This window comes from Phacochoerus africanus, chromosome 6 (assembly GCF_016906955.1).
Source record: "Phacochoerus africanus isolate WHEZ1 chromosome 6, ROS_Pafr_v1, whole genome shotgun sequence".
Classification (NCBI taxonomy): Eukaryota; Metazoa; Chordata; class Mammalia; order Artiodactyla; family Suidae; genus Phacochoerus; species Phacochoerus africanus.
In genome coordinates, this window is record NC_062549.1 from 60,065,384 (window position 1) to 60,089,201 (window position 23,818).

A 23,818-nucleotide genomic window follows, 5' to 3' on the forward strand; every position below is an offset into this window, starting at 1 on the left:
TTCCAGGGCTCCCTGTGATATAAACCGAGGCCTCTGTTGCAAGACATGTTTCCTTGAAAACTCCATCTTGTCCTTCTTTACTTTATCCCATCTTCTTGACTTACTTTATCCCATCTTCCTGCTTTGAAAAACAGTCACAGTGCTGGTAAATGACTTAAGTTTAAGAGCAAAGACCTAAAGGCATAAGTGACTTAAGCTTAAGAACTGTTATGTGCCTAGAGGTCAGAGTAAGAGCTTAACCCTTTACCACCTAAGTGGCTTTCTAAATAGTAAAAGAACTTATATAATAGTAAACAAACCCTGTATCATCCACCCATAGCCACTCCTCACTTGATCTCATCTAAAGAGCACAATAAAAGCAGTGTGGTTTCTTGAGGTAGGGCGCTCTTGGTCCCTGAGACCTTGAGTTCCCTGGCTCCCACCTTTACTCAAGATAAATGTCTCTGTGTCTTGTTTTATGTTAACTATTTTTCCTTAAGTTCCACAGCACCCGTTCTTCAGCCCCATCCTGCTGAGCTGGCCCCGGCAGGCCTCTGTGCAACTGCATGGAAATTCACCTTCTTTCTCCACCCAGTGCTCTTGTCTTAGCATTATTGTTGAGAGCACTACCTAATAAGCCTCCTGCACATGGATCTTTAGCTCAACATCTATTTGGTGAGCAAACTGACTTACTGTTGTTTTTCCATATGACTATGCACCAGTCTGATTTGGGTGGCTCTAGCAGGAAGGACTCTTTCTATGGCAATCAAGAGATTCATGAGGAATCCCTTTTAAATACTCAAAGCAAAACTGAGATCTGTCTCTTCTTTAAGCTAATTTATCTATTCTATGCCTTAATTAATGCACTAAAGTCATCCCAACCATTCTAATAATTTATCTTAAATAAAAGAAAGATTTAAAATGTGCACAGAAATTTAGCTAAAATAATGTTTATTACAGTATTATTTGTAATAGAAAAAAATTAAGATGAGGTAAAAAAATAAATAAAGGATCAATATGAGTCAAAAGATAGGTGATGAGATAATGGAAACAATGTGGATAACATCTTCAAAACTATTAATATTATTATTTACTTATTAATGCCTTGTTGTTGCATTTGCTCTTTCCACAAATTTTCCATATTCTGACGCTTTGCCCTGGATAATAAATAGTTTCCATAACATATAGTTTAATATGTAAATAAACCAGTCCATCACTCTGCTGTGGTGCTTTATATTCTACCAACATTGGAATAACTTCTTTGGATTAAGGAATTTCTTCTGAATGTCTTCCCCAAAAATCAGTCGGACACTTAGTTTTTCTGTTTTTTTTGCTTTTTTTTCTTTTGTCTCCAAGAAACTTTTGGTGTTTTCTAATACACCCTAGATTGATGCTGCTATGTGAACGCTATAGAATGGACTGAATAAATCAATATGTGTCTTCCTTGTCAGCTATATTCCCAAATATCTTCCTAAAGGAGGTGGTAATCTAAGTGACATTCAAACACTTCCAAATACATCTAAAGTGTGGGTTTATTGCTCTAATTATTTTCTGTGAAAGCAGTTCTTCTTTATTACCCAAATGAGAGTTATTATTGTCTTTCCTTCTGATAATTGCATTTGTGGTATTTATTTCATGGTTTTTAAGATCCTTTAAAGCCTATTTGGGTTTTCTCTCTTTTTTTTTTTTTACAAATTTAATGCTAATTAAAATAATGGATTAGTAGGTTTGGAAAATCAAATCACTATTCAGCCAGAACAATAGAAGGGCTTATTTAATTGACCACCTCAAATCATATTAAACCAATCCTGGAAGAATCATCACAATGATTCAAATGTTGCAGATACTGTCATACTTTCCATAGGATGCTAAAGACTTTGCCAGATGTTTTAAAATATAAATTTAAAGGCTGATTAAATTAGTAGATGGTTAAGCTCTGACTTTTACATAGGCGGCAGCTGGACATTTTTCAGTTTACCCCTATCATGATTCTTTTATTAGCGTCTACAGACATAGTAATCTCAACTGATGGTGTAGAAGGCAAGAAAGACTCAGAATAGGGCTTAATGATAAAACCCCTGAATGCTTTATTTGCCATCAAAAGTGGCTATACTGAAAGTGAATCACAATAATTATTTAGCTTCTAGCCATGGTGGTCATGACAATCCTCTGCCAGGATTAAGATTATAGTAGAAGGGCAACACTTTTTCATTACGAAAGAAGTCATATTTGATGATAAAATAGCAAATTCTTTGTCACAGCTTAGACAATTTCATGTTTGAAAGTTGTAACTTAGCAAATATTTCTTCATGATCATAACAATTACATCTGTCTCCATACAGTAAAAAAATAATAAATTTGATATGTTTCTTGAATTTTATAAGCTGACTATGTGATTTAATGTTGGAAAAGCAGAGACAGATTCAGGGAGAGCAAACCAAATGAAATGTAAACTCAACAAATAGGTGACTCATCAGACTTGCTTTAAGACTGGCAACTAACCCTTTCAACAGAGAGACACCACTTGAAGTACCTAGGTTGTAACCCAGTGAAGTTTCAGAGAAATAGGCACTCACACACTGTTTATAGCTTATATGAACACTATCTTTTTGAAGGCCAATTGTGAACTCTATTAAAAGTTTCTAAAATGTGCTTAGTGAATGTGCAAATGTGTAAGTGAGGTGTCCAGCAATTTCACAGATGGAAATCTATTTCACGAAGTTAGACAATCTGTGAAAGATTTAATTATAGAAATGTTCATTACAGTGTTGTTTATAATAGAGAAAAATAGAAATAAATGTCCAACTCTCATACAATTAATGAAATAAATTAAGGTACATGGACACAATGGAACTGAGTGGCTATTCAGAAGAATATTGACAGGAAAATGTGTTAATATACATTGAAATCCAGTGACAAAATTATATGTGTTAAACATATACTCTCATAGAAAGTGACTGCGAGAATACTCAGTGACAGCTCTGAGTGGAATTAGTGAAATTTAATTTTTTTCTTTTTGTTTGGCTTTGTTTTCCAAAAATAGTTTTGGAATGTTGACACATTTATTTTGCAAGGAGAGCAAAGTTAAAACATACAGGACTGGTGAGTCAAGAGGTATAACTCTGTTTTTCTTTAAATTTTAAATTTTCATTTTAGCATATAAACTGAGGAAGAAGTGGGATTTTAAGAACAGATTGTTTTCTTAAACCAAGATAGCACTAATTTTAGAGTTTCAAATTTAGGGATTTACCATTTTAGGGCAATAGGCTCATGGCCTCAGTTTAATGCATTTTTAATAGTACATGTTAATGCCGCTTGTGTGGTGCAATTTATGTAGGGTAGATATATAGTTATATATTATATTACTTAAATACAACCTTTTAAAATTTATCAATGTAATAACAAGTTTCAGCAAGAAAAATGGAAAATCATCAAATATATATTGAGAAGAGAATAAAAGCACAAATAATAATAAAAAACTTAAAAATTTTCCACAATCTACCCACTAGTATGTGTGTTGATTGATTTGTAGAAGAACAAAAATAATGATTCATACTGAAAAAGGAAGTAATATGCACTACTTTTTTACTTTTTTAAATTTAATTACTTTTTGTGAATCTAATCTCAAGCACACAGGTCTATCATTTTTGCTAAAGATACTCTTTCTACTCAATCTTTAGGTATAAATGAGATGACATCATTGTTAATAAACCTTTCCTCTCTCAAGAAAACCAAGTCTTTGCTTCTTCTGTGCAGTGAAAACCTTTAGTTTGTATTCATGTTAAAGAATTTAGTTCAATTTATATGAAAATTGGATCCATACACATTTGTCTTCTCCATTAGACTACAAACTCCTGCAGGGCAAGAATCATATCAAGTTCATCTTTACCCTTCTTACAGAAACCTCTTAAAACAAGTGATTGATACAAATGGTATATTGCTTACTACAAACGTGTATATTTGGAATGGTTTAGTCAATTAATCTATTCTTAACATGTTATAGACTGAATGTCTGTGTTGCTCCAAATTAACATGTTGAAACCCTAATCCCCAGCATGATGCTATTTGGAGATGGGGCTTTTAGAAGGTAACTAGGGTTAAATGGGGTCATGAAGATGGGGCCCCAATCTGATGGGACTGGTGTTGTTATAAAATGAAACACTAGAGAGGTATCTCTGTCTTTACATGTGCATAAAGAAGAGGTCACTTCAGTGTACCAAGTGGCGATGGCAGTTTACAAACCAAGGGAAAAGGCCTCAGAATAAAGTCTAACTTGCTGCAGCTTGATCTTGGACTTCTCAGCCACCAGACTATAAGAAAAAATTTTCTGTTGTTTAAGCCATACTGTCTATGGTATTTTGTTTTGGTAGCCTGAGCAGACTAATACATGATGTTTATCAGAATGTATTATCCAAATCATCATTTTGTATGCCAGTTCTCAGTTTTCTCAAAGGTATAAACATATATATGGTATCAGTAGAAAGCAAGTTAAGAATAACTTATCATAAACATAAATTATGAAAATAAAATAAAACCAATCATGCCTTATCTATCCAGATCCCTGCCAAACATTACTTTATACAGCAAATGCATGATTTAACATACTTCTATAATAACTTAGAGTATATTATTGCAAAGAGTTTATGGAAATATTGCCTTACATACTGTTTAATTACAAATGGAATTCTATCTATTAAAAAATTTTTGGGAGTTCCCGTCGTGGCACAGTGGTTAATGAATCCGACTAGGAACCATGAGGTTGTGGGTTCGGTCCCTGCCCTTGCTCAGTGGGTTAAGGATCTGGCGTTGCCGTGAGCTGTGGTGTAGGTTGCAGACGCGGCTCGGATCCAGCATTACTGTGGCTCTGGCGTAGGCCGGCGGCTACAGCTCCGATTCGACCCCTAGCCTGGGAACCTCCATATGCCGCGGGAGCGGCCCAAGAAATAGCAACAACAACAACAACAAAAAAGACAAAAGACAAAAAAAAAAATTTGGATGTATTCTTCTGTATTATATTAGACCTATTTTGTAATCATCTCTCTTTCTTACCCTCATTTTGTTTGCTATGCTGGTTGAACACTTGAATCCTGTGTCCTAATTTAAACCATCTTGAGACCACCAAGTTATTGGAATATTTACGGGTTTCATTTCATGTGTCACCATATCTAATTTCTAGACACATCAGTTAAAATATAAATGTCTTAATGAAACAAAAATAGGATTAGAAAAAAATAATGTTTCTTAAATACTCAGAACACTCTTTCTATAGCACCTTGAATACAAAACGGCTATGCTATACTATACTCTCTGCATAGATATGCCAAATAGGTGCGATGCAAATCAGGAGCAAGCCACTGACAGATAAATTAAATAGTCATGATCTGAATATTGAGTTTAGGCAAGCATCACAGTCTATTGGCACCAAGCTAGATTTCTTGTCCTGTACAAAAATGTTATGTTGTTCTCCTTAAGCAGTCATCCATCTAAGTGATTTCAAGGCCCTTAAGACCCGAATAGGCGAAGCTCATCTATCAGCCTCTTGATTTTAGTCAGAACCACAGCAGGTTCCATAATAAGCTGAGTCCACATATTCGAATCATTTCGTTATAGGAGCACATTTAAAGTCTCAGTTTTATTGTAATTTTATAATGAGCTACTAGCTAACCTTTACTTAGAATGCTTTCTGATCTACTGTTGTGCCTGGTCTTTTGTTTGACTTCAGTGAGAATCTGGGGAAAATGTGATTTCCTGATAACTAAATGCAAGGATACTTGCTTGTCATCTACCCATAGAATGTTTCCCAAGTAGGCTAAAACGGTAGGATCTATAAAATGGTGAACAATAGCAGAAGCAAGTTTAAATTCAAAACAGGTGATTTTATTGCACATTATAATCAGTATATTAAATTCCAACCAGTATAGCAATTTTGAATACCAGATTTAAATGTTTACGATTAAGTTAAACCAGCTGTTTGGCATTGTATCAACAAATAATTGTCCTATGCTTAAATTAAAGCTAAAAAATTTTCCAGCTAAAAATAATTGCAATTCAAATGCCAAAAAGTTTATAATGACAATATTTCTCCTTCAAAATTATTCCAAGTTTAATGCAATTTCAATGAAAATAGCCACTGACAGAAATGTCAAAGTTATACTTTTTGTGATGGTGAAGAAAAACTCAGCAAGCAAGAATAGAAAATACATTTTTGAAATCAACAATGGTAGGGAAGGAGAACTAAGGAACATGTTTGGAATTTATAAAACTATAATACATTTTTAAAATGTTAGAGTAATGAAGGATGTGTAAATAAGAAAAAAAATCAATGTAACAAAAATTTTAAAATATTTTTAAAGTAAAGCAAGGATTATTGACAATGTAATAAGTGTTACTTTTCATGCATTCTTTCCTCTAACCACAGTTAAGTAGGCAATATAATTCTGTTTAAATAGAGAAAAAATACTGAAAAATATTGAAGCTATAAAAAATACTGTAGCAGGCCAAAAGTCATTCTTAGAGAGCCAATGTCAAAATAGATAATACAAAGTACTACATGTGATAAGGAGAAATTATAATAATGATAAAAGTGTCAATTCACCATAAACTCATAACAATACAGTTACATATACAGATAATAATTGAGTTTCAAATTTCATAAAAAAAGAAGAAAGTAGGTCCTTTTTTCTCAAATAGCTTCACTTAAGTGATATACAATTAACTGAACCACTTCAAGTATAAGACTTGAATCCTCAACAAAATATTAGCAAACCAAATTCAATAGCATATTAAAAGGATCAGGAGTTCCATGGTTGCCTAGTGGTTAAATTTGTATGGAACCACAAAGGACCTCAAAGAGCCAAGGCAATCTTAAGACAAAGGAACAAAGTGGGAGACATCATAATTTCTGATTTGCAAACTATATTACAAATTTAGAGTAATCAAAAGTGTATGGTGTTATAAAAACAGACACATAGATGAATAAAGTAAAATAGAGAGCCCAGAATTAAACCCATGTATATATGCTCAATTAATCTTTGACAAAGGAGCCATGACTATCCAGTGGGGATAGCATAATCTCTTCAATAAATCATGTTAGAAGGATACCAGCCAAGAGCAAGAGAATGAAACTAGACTCCTATCTTACATCAAACACAAAAATCACCTCAAAACGGAAAAAGATTTGAACAAAAGACCTGAAACTGTAAAACTTCTAGAAGAAATCATGGGAAAAATCCCATTGACATTGGGCTGGGCAATGATATTTTTGGGATTGGCTCCTAAAGCAAAGGCAACAGAAGCAAAAATAAGTAAGTGAGACTACATCAAGTTTAAAAAATTCTGCATAGCCAAGGAAACCATTACCAAGATATAAAGGCAGTCTATGGAATGGGAGAAAATATTTGCAGACCACATATCCAATAAAGTGTTAATATCCAAGATATACAAAGAACCAATACAATTCAATAGTACAAACAAATGAACAAAAACAGTAACCCAAATAAAACATGTGCAAATTACCTGAATAGACAATTTTCCAAAGATGTACAAACAGCCAAATGGAACATGAAAACCATGAAAACATGGCCGACATCACTAAGTGTTGTCCCCACTTCCCCCGAAACAGGTAATTATCTGAGGTGATGACTGTGTCAAGTTGTATTTGAACTCTTTTCACAAAGTACGCATTTATCAAATCATCACATTATACACTTTATAGTTTCATCTGTCAATTATACCCCAATAAAGATGAAAAATTATAGATTTAAAAAAAAGAAAAATCACTAAGGGGAATAACAAGTTAGGAAATAAGTGTAAGAGTCAATAAAATTTGACATTCCATGAAGCACACAAGCATTCCCCAAAGTTCCTTGTGACCATTTCCAATCACATTCTTCATTCATCCTCACAGCCCTCTGTATATTATCTGTACACTTTAAATACAGAGACACAAATAAGTTAAAGTAAAGGGTTGGAAAAATATGCAGCAGGCCAAAAGTCATTCTTAGAGAGCCAGTGTCAAAATAGATGATACAAAGTACTACATGTGATAAGGAGAAATTATAATAATGATAAAAGTGTCAATTCATCATAAACTCATAACAATACAGTTACATATACAGATAATAATTGAGTTTCAAATTTCATAAAACAAACAAGGAATAAAAAAACAAAACTAATAGCTACTGCGCTGGTCCTTGAAGGTATATAAATTGAAAAAGTCCATCAGACAGGGCTGATCTATAGAGTCTTACAGGAAGTAATCACCAAATCCCAGAGAAGTCAACCAAATGTCATCCCTTTAGCACCCATGAGTCCTTATTGAAAAATTCTCCTCAATAAGGTATCTCAGGCAATCAAGATTTAGTTCTCAATGAGGAACTTTGAAGTGGGGCCTTATCATGTCCAAGACTAGTGGGAAGCATTGAAATCGTTGACTGGGTAATAGGATCTAGGTGATTAGCAATTCCTATTTTTTATATATATATATATATATATTTATATATATATATTTTTTTTATATATACATATATATATATATGTTTTTTTTTGTCTTTTTGCCTTTTCTAGGGCTGCTCCCGTGGCATATGGAAGTTCCCAGGCTAGGAGTCCAATTGGAGCTGCAGCCGCCAGCCTATGCCAGAGCCACAGCAACGTGGGATCCGAGCCGCTTTTGCGACCCACACCACAGCTCACAGCAACACCGGATCCTTAACCCACTGAGCAAGGCCAGGGATGGAACCCACAACCTCATGGCTCCTAGTCGGATTCGTCAACCACTGAGCCACGATGGGAACTCCTGGCAATTCCTATTATAAAATCAAGTGCCTTGGTGATACATAATTCATAAAAAGAGTGCTACAACATAGAAAAGTATTACAACTGTAAGTATGTAAAATTAAAATCTCATTTCGAAATAAGTGTTCTCAGGAGGGTGAATGAGAAAATTGGGAGGAAATGTAAATTAGTGAATGCCAATATACATAGTATAAACATTATTTTTTATATATATATAACATTTCAAATAATAAGAAAACACAAAAATATGATACTTTATAATCTAATATTTACAGTCACACTTATCTGGTGAGACAATAAATTAAAGTGGAATAGAGAAAAATTCTTAACGACTATTTGGATAAAAAACAAATAAAGGATATATATATAAGATTTTCAGTGTGAAAAGGTGGGCAAAATATATGAGGCAAATATAACCAATAAAAAAGGAGGAATCAATGTGGATAGCAGACAAGACTGACTTCAAGAGCGAAAGCATCAATTGAGACCCAAGGAGTGTATTCCAATAATATAGCATAGAAATACAAGAAGCAAAAACTTCAAGAAATGCAATGAACAATCTACATTAGACTATTTAAGCTCTCCTGGCACATTATAGAGCAAATAAGTGAAAAATAGAATTTGTGTGACATAATTAACAATATTTAACAAACATGTGTTGTACTCTCTACCCTTAAAAATAGATAATCTCTCTTTTCAAGGATTTACATTGTATTTAAAAATGATTCCAGTACATTCTAAAAATTGAAAATAGTAGTTCCCAAATCATAAGAAAATGAATCAAAACAATAAGTAAACAAACACCTATGGAAACAAAGACATTATTAGCTTGGAAATTAAAAATATTTCCCTTAGGAGTTCCCGTCGTGGCGCAGTGGTTAACGAATCCGACCAGGAACCATGAGGTTGAGGGTTAGGTCCTTGCCCTTGCTCAGTGGGTTAATGATCTGGCATTGCCGTGAGCTGTGGTGTGGGTTGTAGACGCGGCTCGGTTCCCGCGTTGCTGTGGCTCTGGCGTAGGCGGTGGCTACAGCTCTGATTAGACACCTAGCCTGGGAAACTCCATATGCCTCGAGAGCGGCCCAAGAAATCGCAAAAAGACAAAAAAAAAACCCAAAATTTCCCTTAATGATTATTACATTGAATAGGAGTCAAACTAAAATTCAAACATATCAAAATATAGGGCACTTGACTCAAACTAAAGCCAGAGGAAACAGAGTCAAATATTTCCAATTAGAAAACAGTGAAAAATAGGACAATGTCTAGTTTTACATTAGAAAGCAGAGAGACTACACTTAGCCAAATTCACCTTAAATGTTATTTTTCATGCCTCAAATTTAACTTTTTAACTCTCTCCTGAACTACATGGTTATTTAAATAGGACTTTTATTGATGGAAGCAAAATATTTTGTATAATTATGTTAATTATAAAATATATATATTCCTCTAATGTTTATGATATCAAGTTATATTGTAAATATGTAGAAACTCATGTTTTCTAGTATAGATCAGACAATATATAGAATTTCTTGTAACGTAAATGTCATTTAAAAGTTCTACCTACACTTTTAAAAATTCATAATTTATTTTTAAGAATTACTTTAAATGTTAGTATGATTTCTGATAAAGTGTTATGATTATTCATGTATTTATAACTTATGCTTTTATACCATATTTTGAGACTATTCCTTGAGTTTCTATTTTATATTCAAAACAAAGTACGGTCTGTTAAACATTTACCAAGAATTTTAAATTTTAGTTTGCCATTTATCCACAATACAATGGACTATCACATTTCCTATACTCAGTGGAATATTTTAGATGCATTATCTAATGATGGCTTATTTCAGTTGACTAGAGCTTCTCTAGATAAATAAGCATTGTTTAAAATATTTGTCTATGCCAAAAAAATGAAATGCTGCTAGAATTTAAGAACCACAGTTTTAAAGATGAGTTAATGATGTCATTATCTCCTATTTTAGTATTCTTTTTGTTTTGTTAATCAGAGATTATAGAAAATTTGTATTTGTGGAGAAAAAATATATTTTATGACATTCTCATAACATCTCTGTTATACTCATGAGAACATTGCATTTCCATGTCAGAGTAAATTTGGTAACAATTAGGAATATCATAAACAGAACAACTACATGAAATTCAATTTTTATGTGTGAATAGTTTTGACTACCACAATTTAAAAATATTGATCACTGGTATACCTGTGTTTCAAGACAGTGCATTGTTCTTAGAAATATGCATCGGGGTTCTCTCTACCTTATCAATTTTTCTAACATATACTATGAGAGAAAAGGCACAGAGTGAATTCTGAGTCACAGAAATCAAGTTTGAATTCTTTTGCCATATGCTTCAAAGAAGGTACATTCTGAAGCTTCCTAATGGAATGTGTTTAGAGATGCTTCCCCATGATGATTGTCTGATTTAGATGTAGAACCAAACTGAAAACTGAAATGGAGTCACTTAGGACAGAGACAAAGTAGAGTCTTCTAAGGCAGGCACATTACAGAAAATGAAGCTTCACCCTACCTAATTTGCAGTTCTCAGAAATCAACAGAAGACAACTGCCAATCCTGAAAGACCAAGTCTGTTCATACCATCTCTGTGTTTCCTTCTTCCTCTGCCTCAACTACCCTGGTCCAAATGAGAAAGTAGACCAGTAGGCAGCCTATCAGCCTAAAAAGCCAAGTAACTTTTGTATTTGCCACATAAACGTTCCTTAGTACGTGAGCAACCCAGAACTCATTTCTCCTGTGGTCTTGAGTTTCTGGCTTGAATGTCGAAACCCTTGTAATAAACTCCTTTTTCTGCTTGGTTTTACTAGTATGCAGAGTTTGGTTTATAACGTAAGGAGCAACAACTGGCAGGTTTAGTTGCTGTTGTTGCTTGTTGACTAGTAAAGATAAATCATCAGATTGTATTTATAGATATAATTGATAGTCTAAATTAAGGTACCTTTTGAGAATAGAGTTTTGCCTCATTAACTGTCAGAATACATGTGAATTAAATAGAATTAAATGTACATATATGGATGATAGAAGAAAATACTATTGAGTTTAGGAAAAAAAAAAATCCCTATAGGTTAAATAAGGAAATTGAAATAGAGTGGAATGGTTGATTACATGTCTTTTGGAACAAGACACCTTGGCCTTGGCTGTGAATTTTTACTTACTAGTAGTACATCTTGGGGAAAATGTTTAATTAAGCCTCAATCATCTTATGTGATATGGGGGGAAATTTTAGCATCTCCTTCAAAGCATTGTCATGAGGATTACATGAAAATAGAATCCATTAGTCCTGAAATATAGGGCTGTCCTTGTAACCAATTAGGGTCCATCTTATCTTTAGGTTTGAGAAAGAATATGAAGAAAGAAGGAGTATAAAATGTGGTACAAGCTGGTGTTGATAAATATAATTTAATTGTTGCTATTGATAAACTATAGATTCAAATATGTTTTCTTTGGTTTTTTGTTTGTTTGTTTGTTTTTTGTCTTTTTGATGGCCATACCTGCGGCATATGGAGGTTCCCAGGCTAGGGGTCTAATCGGAGCTATAGCTGCTGGACTACGCCACAGCCACAGCAATACCAGATCTGAGCCGCGTCTGCGACCTACATCACAGCTCAGGGCAACGCCGGATCCTTAACCCACTAAGCGAGGCCAGGGATCAAACCCACAACCTCATGGTTCCTAGACAGATTCATTTCTGCTGTGCCATGACGGGAACTCTATCAAATATGTTTTCTGATGACAACAAAATAAATTAGTTTCAACAAAATAAATTAGTTTCAACAAAATAAATTAGTTTCATAGGAAAAAACATCTAGCCATCAAAAAAAGTTCAGCATTTAAAATTGTTTAATTTTATCTGTATGAATTCAGTACTTGTTTTTATATCTCCAACTCTCTTATTCTCTATTTGCATGAAAATATTTTGAGGAATAAATTCCAGACTATTAAAAGTGGTAATCTCTCTCTCTCAACTGAAGGAGTTTATCAGATCCTTCCTGAGAGCAGGTTTTTCTGAGAGTGAGTGCAAGGAGGGACGCAAAAGCACTGGATTCCAGCTAGGGTAACCACCATTTAAAAAGATCTTATACTCTTTTCTTTTGCTTTTTAAGGCTGCACCCATGGCATACAGAAGTTCCCAGGCTAGGGGTCAAATTGGAGCTGCAGCTGCTGGCCTATGCCACAGCACAGCAATGCCAGATCCTTTATCAAATATATGTAGAGTATATTTTTCCAACCTATATATTTATAATAGCTGTTATGCACTTCATTATTTTATATTCATGTACATAGAAATATTAAAATTAAATATAGATCATCAAAAATGAATATATGGATAATTGTACATTTAAGATAAAATTTTTAATTTTTTAAGATTTTGTTTATAGGATCTTTTGTATAGTAGACAGTTTTTAATTTGGATAATTTGTCAATATTTTTCCTCTTCTGCTCTCCTGACTATACTCAGACTGTTCTCATCCCCTATTTTTTTCTTTTTAGGGCCACACTTGTGGCATATATAAGTTCCAAGGCTAGGGGTCGAATTGGAGATGGAGCTCTGGCCTACATCACAGCCACAGCAACACCAGATATGAGACGTATCTGAGACCTACACCACAGCTCACCGGAGCGCCAGATCCTTAAGCCACTGAGCAAGGCCAGAGATTGAACCCACGTTCTCCTGGATAGTAGTCAGATTCTTTGCCACTACTCCATCGTGGGAATTCTCTTATACTCTTTTCTTATTATATTTTGAGACAATGAGCCTGAATTAATTTTATGCTCCCCTTTAGTTTTTGTTGTTTTGCAATTTCACTAGAATTTTCTAGATGTAGATTTATTTTTATTGATTTTAATTGGGATTATCTTGTGCTTCATGAATCTGCAAATGTATGCCTTTTTTTTTAAAAGCTGAAATCTGTTATTTGAACATATCCATTCCTATATTCTCCCTATTCTCACCTTCTGAGACTCCAATCAGTTGTTTAGCATATCCATTCTGTCCTCCATGCCTTATACATTTTCAGATTTTGTCATCTTTCGTCTGTGTGTTTAATGTTTCAGGAAATTTCATTATACCTATCTTCTAGTTTGTAATTCTTTCTTTAGGGGTTTCTGATAGACTGTTGAACTTGCCTATTGTGTTTAATGAAGAGTTATACTTTTTCTAATTATTAGAAGTTCTATTTCGTCTTTTTCGTAATTATTTTCTTTTGCAAAATCCTTCCATAATAACTGCTTTTTATTTTGCTTTGTTTTTATTTTTACAAACATTTTAAACATACTCATCTTAAATATCATAGGTGAAAATTCTAGGATCTGTAGTTCTGTTAAGAGTATAGTTTTGCTCTTTTTTGTTTTGCTGATGATTATTTCCTGGTCTTTTCTAATTAAGTTTCTGAGCTCATATTTTGGCTGACTTAAATCTACAGGAATTCTGTGGGGTTGGAGTTGAAAGGATGTTCCTTTAGAGAGAGTTTGCCTCATTCTAGTTTAAGGGAAGCCAAGAATCCAGTGTAAGTTAATTTTTCAGTTTGAGGTTTCCCAGTTCATGTAGGGAGTGCTAAACCTGGGATTATTAATTTTCAAGGAGGCCTGTGGGAAAGGATGGAGGCAGGGAGGGGCAGGATCCTTTTTCTTATTTTTTTTCCTACCCAGAGCTCAAGCCAAAAGAACTGTGATTTCCTATTGTCTCCCTTGGCCAGAAAATAGATTTTTTTTTTTTTTTTTCTAGCTCACTCTAAAGTCTGGTCCTCTGAGGATCCTGATTTATGAACAAAGTCATAATTTTATTTTATTTTATTTTTTATTTTTGTCTTTTTAGGGCCACACCCACGGCATATAGAGGTTCCCAGGCCAGGCCTCCAATCGGAGCTGTAGCTGCACACCACAGCCACAGCAATGTGGGATCCAAGCCACATCTGTGACCCACACCAGAGCTCACAGCAATGCCGGATCCTTAACCCACACAGGGAGGCCAGGGATTGAACCTGAGTCCCCATGTATGCCAGTTGGGTTCGCTAACCACTGATCCATGACGGGAACTCCCGAAGTCATAGTTTTAAAACTCTCCATCACGTGCAAGCTCCGAGACTTCGATCCTATTCATACAGCCCTAGAAAACTAAGACTTTACATTCCTGAGTGTGGAAAACACCCAAAGCACCAGTTGCTTTAATATCCTTAACACCATGTGCTTTTTTTTTACTTCATGAACACATCTGGACCAAGGAACTTCCCTTGATTCCTTTTGCCTCCCAAAATACAGTTACAAATGTTTCTTTGCTGTGTTTCAGTTGTAATTTCCAGGTATCCTCTAATGTGAGGATTTTTAATATTTCTGAGCTTCCATTTTCCCATAAGTGTAAGTTAATGATGTATAATTGTTTAGTTAAATGTATTGAAAAATAAACTTGAAAATGAATGTATTACAGAATCAGATTAATGTTAGTCTCATTTTTTGTTCTTGGAAACTTAGTTTTCTTTTCTTTCTTTCTTTCTTTTTTTTTTTTTTTTTTTTTTAATTTTCTTTTCACAGCCGCTCCTGCAGGAATTCCCAGGCCAGGGATCTAGCACATGCCGCAGCAGTATCCAAAGCCACAGCAGCAACCAAAGTCACAGCAGCAGCAATGTCAGATTCTTAACCCACTGAGCCACCAATGAACTTAGTTTTTTTTTTAAATAGACTTGTTCTTGTTCCTCTCTGTTTTATTATCTTGGTTCCTCAGACTCTAGATTTCCGATTCCAGAATGACAAATATCTCCTTGCTTTGGCTGCAGTAGAGGTTATCAGATTCTGTTGCTGACAACTGGATGCCTTGTTCTTTACCAGTTACCTTTTATGTGAATATTTTCCCTCCCTCCCATAATATCCCTTACCTGCCGTGAAGAGAAACTCCACTTATCTGGAACCGAGTTTTTGCTTTGTTTGATGGCATTATGACCCAAACCGCCATTTCCCTTGAAGACGGGGTCCTGGTTTTGAATTACATTTTAGCCCATATATCTGTGAACTTAATCTTTGCATTAATCACTTAACCCTGATCCTATTCCAATACTTTGAGTCTGTCTCTCACATTCTCTGGGATTTTGGGCTCTATTTTCTCTTAGTCAAACTTCACATTGCCGTCTACTCTCTAGTTGGAGAACAGACACATTTATTCTAGATGATTAATTTCTCTATTGTTCTATATGTTTCCACAAAGAAAAAATATTTCATTTTTCTTTTCTCCAAAATGGACTTATTTTATTGTTTTGAAATTATAAAATAACGTGTGCCTCATTTCAAAAAGCCTATAAACAATAGAAAGTTAACCCCCTTCTCCTCTAACCCCCATGCCTTTTATGTCACATGCCAAAGATAATTGTATTAACAGTTTGGTCATTTTGCATATTAACAGTTTTGCTCATTTTGCATCCAAAACCCACACATAACAAGTTATTATACCTTAAATTTCATTTGTAATCAGATTTTTCACACCAAAATTATCCAGGCGTATTTTTATTAATGCCTAGAGTATTGCCATATTATTTTTAATTATTACAAAGTATTCAGTTGTACAGCATATGCATAATTTATACAAAATCCCTTACAGAAGAAAATGTAGATTTTCTCCAAATTAGAAAAAAATGTTGCAGTAAATCACTCTTTGTACAGTGCACTGTATGATTTGTTTCCGTGGGATAAAGTTCTATAAGTGAAATTACTGAATAAAATGTTTTGCCCTTTAAAAAATTTGATATATATTGGCAGGCTGACCTCTAAATAGGTTTATATTTTTCAGCACTAGGCGTTACCAATTACATTAATCTTTGTTCACGTAACTGGAAATTTATATTTAATTGTTAATTGATTTAATAATATTTAGCAGCTTTTTATTTCTTATATTTAACTGAAGCCAGCTTTTTCAAAGCTTACTATACAGAAAGAGATAACAGCTAAAGATAAATAACGTCAATGTACATGTAAATAACTTACAAACATTTATGCAGTGCTTTATTCTTCTTGTTAAAAATTTAAAATGTAGAAGTATGTTAGGACAAAAGAAAAAATGGAAGTTTTCTCCTGCCTCCCAGGAGAAAGGCAGGTGTTTTTCTCCTGCCTCCTTTTCCTTCCTTTTCCAATCCCTAGGCTTAGATGTTATGAATATTTTTCAATGTATCCTTCCAGAAATTTTTTTTTCTTTTGGGACTGCACCTGAAGAATATGGAAGTTTCCAGGCTAGGGGTTGAATCTCAGATGCAGCTGCAGGCCTATGCCAGAGTGACAGCAATGCTAGATCTGAACTGCAGCAGCTGTAACCTGTCCTGCAGTTTGTGGCAATGTGGGATCCTTAACCCACTGAGCAAGGCCAGGTATTGAACTGGCATCCTTGTAGACAATGTTTCAGGTTTGTAACCTGCTGAGCCAAAAGAGAAACTCCCTAGATTTTTTTTTTTTTTTAAATAAACAAACATTGGATCCTTGTACGCATGCTTCCCCATGTCTTGCTTTTTTCTTCCAACATAAATATTTTAATTTGGGAAACTGCAGCAATGACTAGCTGCTTTCAATGATTCCATAAGATTTAATAGTATGGATATCAACTTCTTTATTTTAATATTCCTCCAATGATGGGCATGTTAGGTGTCTTGGGTTTTTTACTCTTGCAAATCACTGCCATGGACCCCTCTTTATGTACTTTCCTCGTAGTGGCTTCCTTTGACCCTGTCTCACTCTCTTCTCTTTCTCTAGACAAGGTTCACTCTCTTCTTACCACGCCACTTGATATCATCAGTTTTTACAATGAAAACAATCAAAGAGGTTATTGATTTGTTGAAACAGATTTTGTTGGTAAAGGGGAGGGTGAACCTGAATACAAGCCCAAATTCCAAATCTAGTTTTCTTCCCACACAAATCATGTCTTTGGGCATCTTATGCAATATGAAATATCATTTTAAATGCTATACATCAGCAAGAACAGATTGTTCATAGCCACTGTAAGAAAATGTGACATTTTTCTTCTAGCTATTCTCAAACTCCAACATGATTGTGATGTTTCCCTTATTTTATGTGTTTGAATGTTGTTCAATTTTTACCAAGCTCAGCAAGCTTTCCCATTGCTTTTTGTAGTCTCTAGCTATTTTGTTTTTGTGGCACGTGTTATTTGATCTCTCTGCTCTTGTCTTCCTCATCCTTGTTTGCAACATCTCCCTACTTTAGATCAAAGCAGCAGACTGTTCTCTCTTCTCAGCTCTGCTTTCTAAATCCAGCTTTCTTACCAAATGAAGTAGAGGCAATCATCCTTCTTTATTAAATGCACCTATTGCCCATAATTATATATTAGAATTTTCTCACATGCATAAAATGAGTATGACAAAATGACAAAATCAGCAAAGTCATAATAGCTAATAGTAATAATATAAATTTAACTCATTCCTTGACTGGCACTGGGCCTAATTCTTCATATGCATATCTCATTTAATCCTTCCAATGTTTTTACAAAGTGATCACTATTATTGTGTCCATTTTATAGGCTAAATAACTTAGCAAAAGATGTTCATTTATAAGAAAAGAAACAGATTTCAATTCAGTTCTGTCACTGGCTCCAGTGTCAAACTATCAATTATTCCTCCCTTTGGTAAATAATCAGATGTTTAAGTCTGATTTCTCTTATACTAAGGGACAACTTATCTTTTTATAAATGTAATCTGAAATATTGATGGAAACAACCATAGAAGTAAATTCATACATATATATGTATTCATATATTTTATAACTGGTTTATAACTTTTCAGGATTTTATCAATGCTTGGAAAGAGGACACACTGTATACAAAGCTAGTATTGCATCTACTGCCTTAATCTATCTTGTATGCTATTTTGTTTTATAGTTTCCAGAATTAAATAGAAAATTATTGCCTATTTATCACATCAACCCATTTAGGATAGTTCTAATTTAAGATATGTATAATAAATAAGCCTTTGGGAAGCATAGCTCTAGGATAAAATATCGACATGGAATATTAAGACTCAGAGTCAGATTCAATATGGGAAGTAAAGTGAAAGTAGGAAAACTCAAGACCGCATAAGGTTAGACAAGCCTATTTCTCATTATAAACATTAATAATAAAATGCCACCTGTAGGTCAAATCATTCTGATATGAAGATGGGACATGTGACACTCAGCCTAGTAGAGGAAGCTCTTAGCTTGATGCTGCTTTTGATAAAAATATTATTATTGTTTTAATAATATTTTATCAGTCCAAAATTCAATTTATTTTAGTCAATAAATTATGGGATTGTTTTCAGAGTTTCAGTAAACAAAATAAAAGTCTTGTGAGAAGAGAGAAAACACCATCACTGTGGATGGAAAAACAGGCAGAATATAGTAGAATATGAGAAGGCATAATTGCATGCTTTGATATTTATGATGAAAGACCAGAGCTGAAAGAAAAATGACGAAAATGCTATCTTAGCCCTTTATGAAACAAAGAAAACCTGAAGGTCATGTAATAGTAATTTTCGTCATTCCTTCCAAAGTTTGGCAAGCTTTGAAAATTCATATGTAATAGCAGCTAGCTTTTCTAAGTGAAAATACTTTGATATCATCTTGGGATACATAGACTATTAAAGGAAAAATTTGTTTTTTTCCCATAAAGAAAATAAAATTCTATTCCAGCACTTGATAATGACACTATTTAAATAAGTGTATTTTCTTTTAGTGCACAAAATATTATATTGAATGTTCTTTCTTTCCTAAATCTGAAGAATAGCTATTTAAAAATCAAGGATTACATATGAAATATAGTAAATAATTTCCCAAAAATTATTTTGTTAAAAAATGACTTTCTAGGCACAATAGGATAGGAAATTTAAAACGCTGCTGTATTTTAATTCTAATTACACACTGGATAATGCGATAATCATGTAAAATACAAATTTTCTAGAGAACTTAAAGTGAAATACTGTAAATATTTAACGTTGTTTATAAAAACTCTATTCCTTTTATATCAGTTGGCTATATAAGACAGTCAGCCAGAAGTTTTGCCTTATAATAGAACTTTTTTATGTACATTCTTTTATTCACTGGCTATGACTTTTTTTGTTCCACTTCTGAGGAACATAACAGTATTTTTAAATGATGCCAAAATGTGTTTTCTCCAATTTAAGTATACAAAAATGAACAAGTTTTACAGAACAATTAACTGTGCTAGCTTAATCTCAATATATGCCTAAAATAATAACTGCAATTATTTTCCTCTTTTGTTATCTCAGTTTTAGTAATACTTACTTTTTAAAAATGTTAATTTGCTATGTATAAATATCTGTTTTCTCTGGAATTCACCACACAGTTATCAAAAATTATCAGAGAGAGTAAATTAGCTTGTTGTGTTATTTTTCCACTTCTATCTTTCTTTCACCAACATTGCTTATTTTAAAAGATGTTTTAAATAGGAGAAGCATAATGATTATTTGAAAAAGGAAAATATGACTGTCACTTGCCCAATTACCACCACATGAATGTGCCAAACATCTGGGCTTTATATTGCCTTGGTTGAAACATCTGTTATCTTTAGTTCTTTCATGTCTATTATTCTTATGAAATTTCCCAGGAAGGTTTTAGTGATTCTTTTTCCATCCTTTCATTTAGATGTGCTTTAGCTACATAGTGCTAGAGAGAGTGACTTTCAGAATCTTCTTTATTGAAAAGTTAAAAAAAAAAAGCCAAAAGTAAAATCAAAGTAGAATTCTTTATTCACTGGATACTCCACCTTGAAGAAAATTGAAGAGATTATCACTAAAATAAGGTAGTGAGAAAGGCATATTTAAAATTACAACTTTAGAGATTTAAATTTTTTTTTTTTTGTCTTTTTAGGGCTGCACCAGCAGCATATGGAGTTTCCCAGGCTAAGGGTCTAATCGAAGCTGTAGCCACTGAACTATGCCACAGCCACAGCAACGCCAAATCCAAGCTGCATCTGCGACCTATACCACAGTTCACAGCAATTCGGGATCCTTAACCCACTGACCAAGGCCAGGGATCAAACCTGCATCCTCATGGATGCTAGTCAGATCCATTTCTGCTCAGCTATGATGGGAACTCCTTACGTTTTTTTGTTTTCTTGAGGTTTTTTTTTTTTTTTTGTCCTTTTTTTGGGGCCACACCTGCAGCATATGGAGGTCCCCAGGCTAGGGGTCTGATTGGAGCTGTAGCTGCCGGCCTACACCACAGCCACAGCAACTTGGGATCCGAGCCGCACCTGCGGCCTACACCACAGCTCATGGCAATGCCAGATCCTTAACCTACTAAGCGAGGCCAGGGATCAAAAACCCTCAACCTCATGGTTCCTATTCGGACTCATTTCCCCTGCACCACGATGGGAACTCCCCTTTTTTGAGATTTTTTTTTTAATGCAGTAAATTCAAAGACAATGTATAGAGATACATCAGTGAGCCAATCGCCACAAAAAGTCCTGTCCTGGAGTTCCCGTCGTGGCACAGTGGCTAACGAATCCGACTAGGAACCATGAGGTTGTGGGTTCGGTCCCTGGCCTTGCTCAGTGGGTTAAGGATCTGGCATTGCCATGAGTTGTGGTGTAGGTCGCAGGCGCGGCTGGGATCCTAAGTTGCTGTGGCTCTGGCGTAGGCCGGTGGCTACAGCTCTGATTGGACCCTTAGCCTGGGAACCTCCATATGCCTCGGGAGCAGCCCTAGAAAAAAGCCAAAAAAATAAATGTTTAACAATGATAATCAAAAAAAAAAAAAAAAAAAAGTCCTGTCCTACTATACCAAGAATCAAGAATGAATCCAAACTGCTAATTTCTTTTCAGTTACAATGCACTTATAACCTCATAGGAAATATTGTTGAGCTAATTCCTACATACCAAAGCAGAAATTTGATTTGAATAATTTGCTAAGAAACAAAGTTGTCAATTCAACTTTTTCCAATTGAAATGTTTGACTGGAATACTCCTTGGGCTGTTATGCATACAATTCCAAAAGTGAATTTGAGCTAAGCATTCAGCCTTCTTTAAGTAATTTTCTTATGAAAATGATTGTTCTGATAACTCATTGATGAGAGACATTGGTGGAGAGAATATTTTCTGTCATTGCCTCTACTTTGCTTTTGAGAAATAGAGTAGAAAGTAGAATGTTTTTAAAATAACAAAAAACTCTTTTAGCTTTGGTAGATTTATTTAACCACATTGTGTTAATTTTTTTCATATTTGAAAAGTGAGCCTCAGGTATATTATAAAAGACTGTACGAAGCACAAACTACACATACCAGGCTGATCCCTGTCCCAACCTCCCAGAAATGTGAAAAGAGAAGTCATGGACTTTGGGAAGCAGCAGAAGTCCCCATATTTGACTCACATAATTGAATTTATAAAAGATTTGGTGAAGGACCAAAGAGACAAGATTCTTTGAACACTAAGCCTTTAATGATTATAAATGGTAAAATTTAAATTGCTATTTAATTAGGTGAAAAATGCAGTTATCCTAATGCAATAGGCTCTTAACACAAGCTTTTATTTTTTTAGATAGAGTCTGGAATTATGAAGAGTAGAAAGATTGATGCTTAAAGTAATAAAAGACAAAATAGATGTATTAGCATATATTAACTATCAGGAATAGTTTACTGAGAGGATTTCAGAAAGTATTTTAAAGATTAGGCTAGAAAATAAGTGCTTCTCTTGGATTTGGGCATGCATATTCTTAGGTTTGTCCCTAGAAATTTGCTACAGATATTTTTGTTGCTGATGTTATTAAGAATTAACTATTGTGGAACAAGCTTGACAGAAGCCTTCATCTGTTTGAGACACTCTAAGACACTTTGAGAAACTTTAACAGAGTGGAAACTACTTAATATCTAAGAAAGTAGGCAGAATTAACCCCTAATCAAAGTTAAGTACCAGAATAAGAGTGTATTCAATAAGTACCATAAAGAAAAATTGTAAAGAACTTTGAAGAGAGGATTCAAGAGAACTTAAAGTCATTATCTATTTCCACAGTTATATTTTGGGGGAAAAACAAAAAAAACACAGTTTGTTTATGGGGGGCGGTTGATATTTCCCTAATTCCAGGAACCAATCGGAGAAGGTGGTTGGTTTATGCGCCCATGGATGCCACAGTGCCACCTAGTGGCGGGTATGGTGAATTGAAGATACCTGATCCTCACCATGTAAAGAACTTAACAATAAGGATTACCATATGAAAAAGACTGTTGATGTAATTCACTTAACTTGTTCATAATTTAATAATGTTAAATGTGAACAGCAATTAAATAAATATAAGGATCCCACCATCTATTGGTTCCATTGTCATGGAATTCATATTTTGTACTTCTCAATACCCTTATTTTTTTTAAATTACATTTGTACAAAAGTCAAATACACTGATGCTGTGTTTATACATTTACTATTTTGTGTTTCTCTCAAACTGATTCACAAAATTCACATAAGCATCTCATTTATCACTTCATCTCCTCTCATTTGTCTTCTCTAAATCCATTTACTTTAAGCAAAACATTCTAACAGTTTTTTAAAGTATTTTCCTTCCTATCAAAGCCAGTATAATGTTTCCAAATGCATGAAAAATACTTGATACTTGGAACCTTTTACTCTACAAATACATAGGAATGAAGATCTGTTTAAAAAATATATTAGCTATGGATTCCTGTAAAAAGAGATTTTTAAAAACAGTTACTTTGACAACAATTCCAGATTGGCTTCTTGCTCTTCACAGTAGTTTTTGAACAATTTTATTATTACAAAGCTCAAAAACATCTCCAGTTAGAGACACAGAGACCAGTGAGCTCAATTCATTGTCATTTTAGGCAAAACACTGAACTGGAGAGAGAAGATTCACCCTCGTCTTGTTTAGCTTCTGTCTGTATGACAAATGGTCACTCAGTTTCCCCCTTTTCCACCTATTTCATCTGCAAAATGAAGTAATTGATTCTCAACAGAATCGCTTCAGGATCCCTGCTCAGAAACTACCATGAGTGAGAAGGCAATGTTTGGCATAAGAATTTTGACTGAA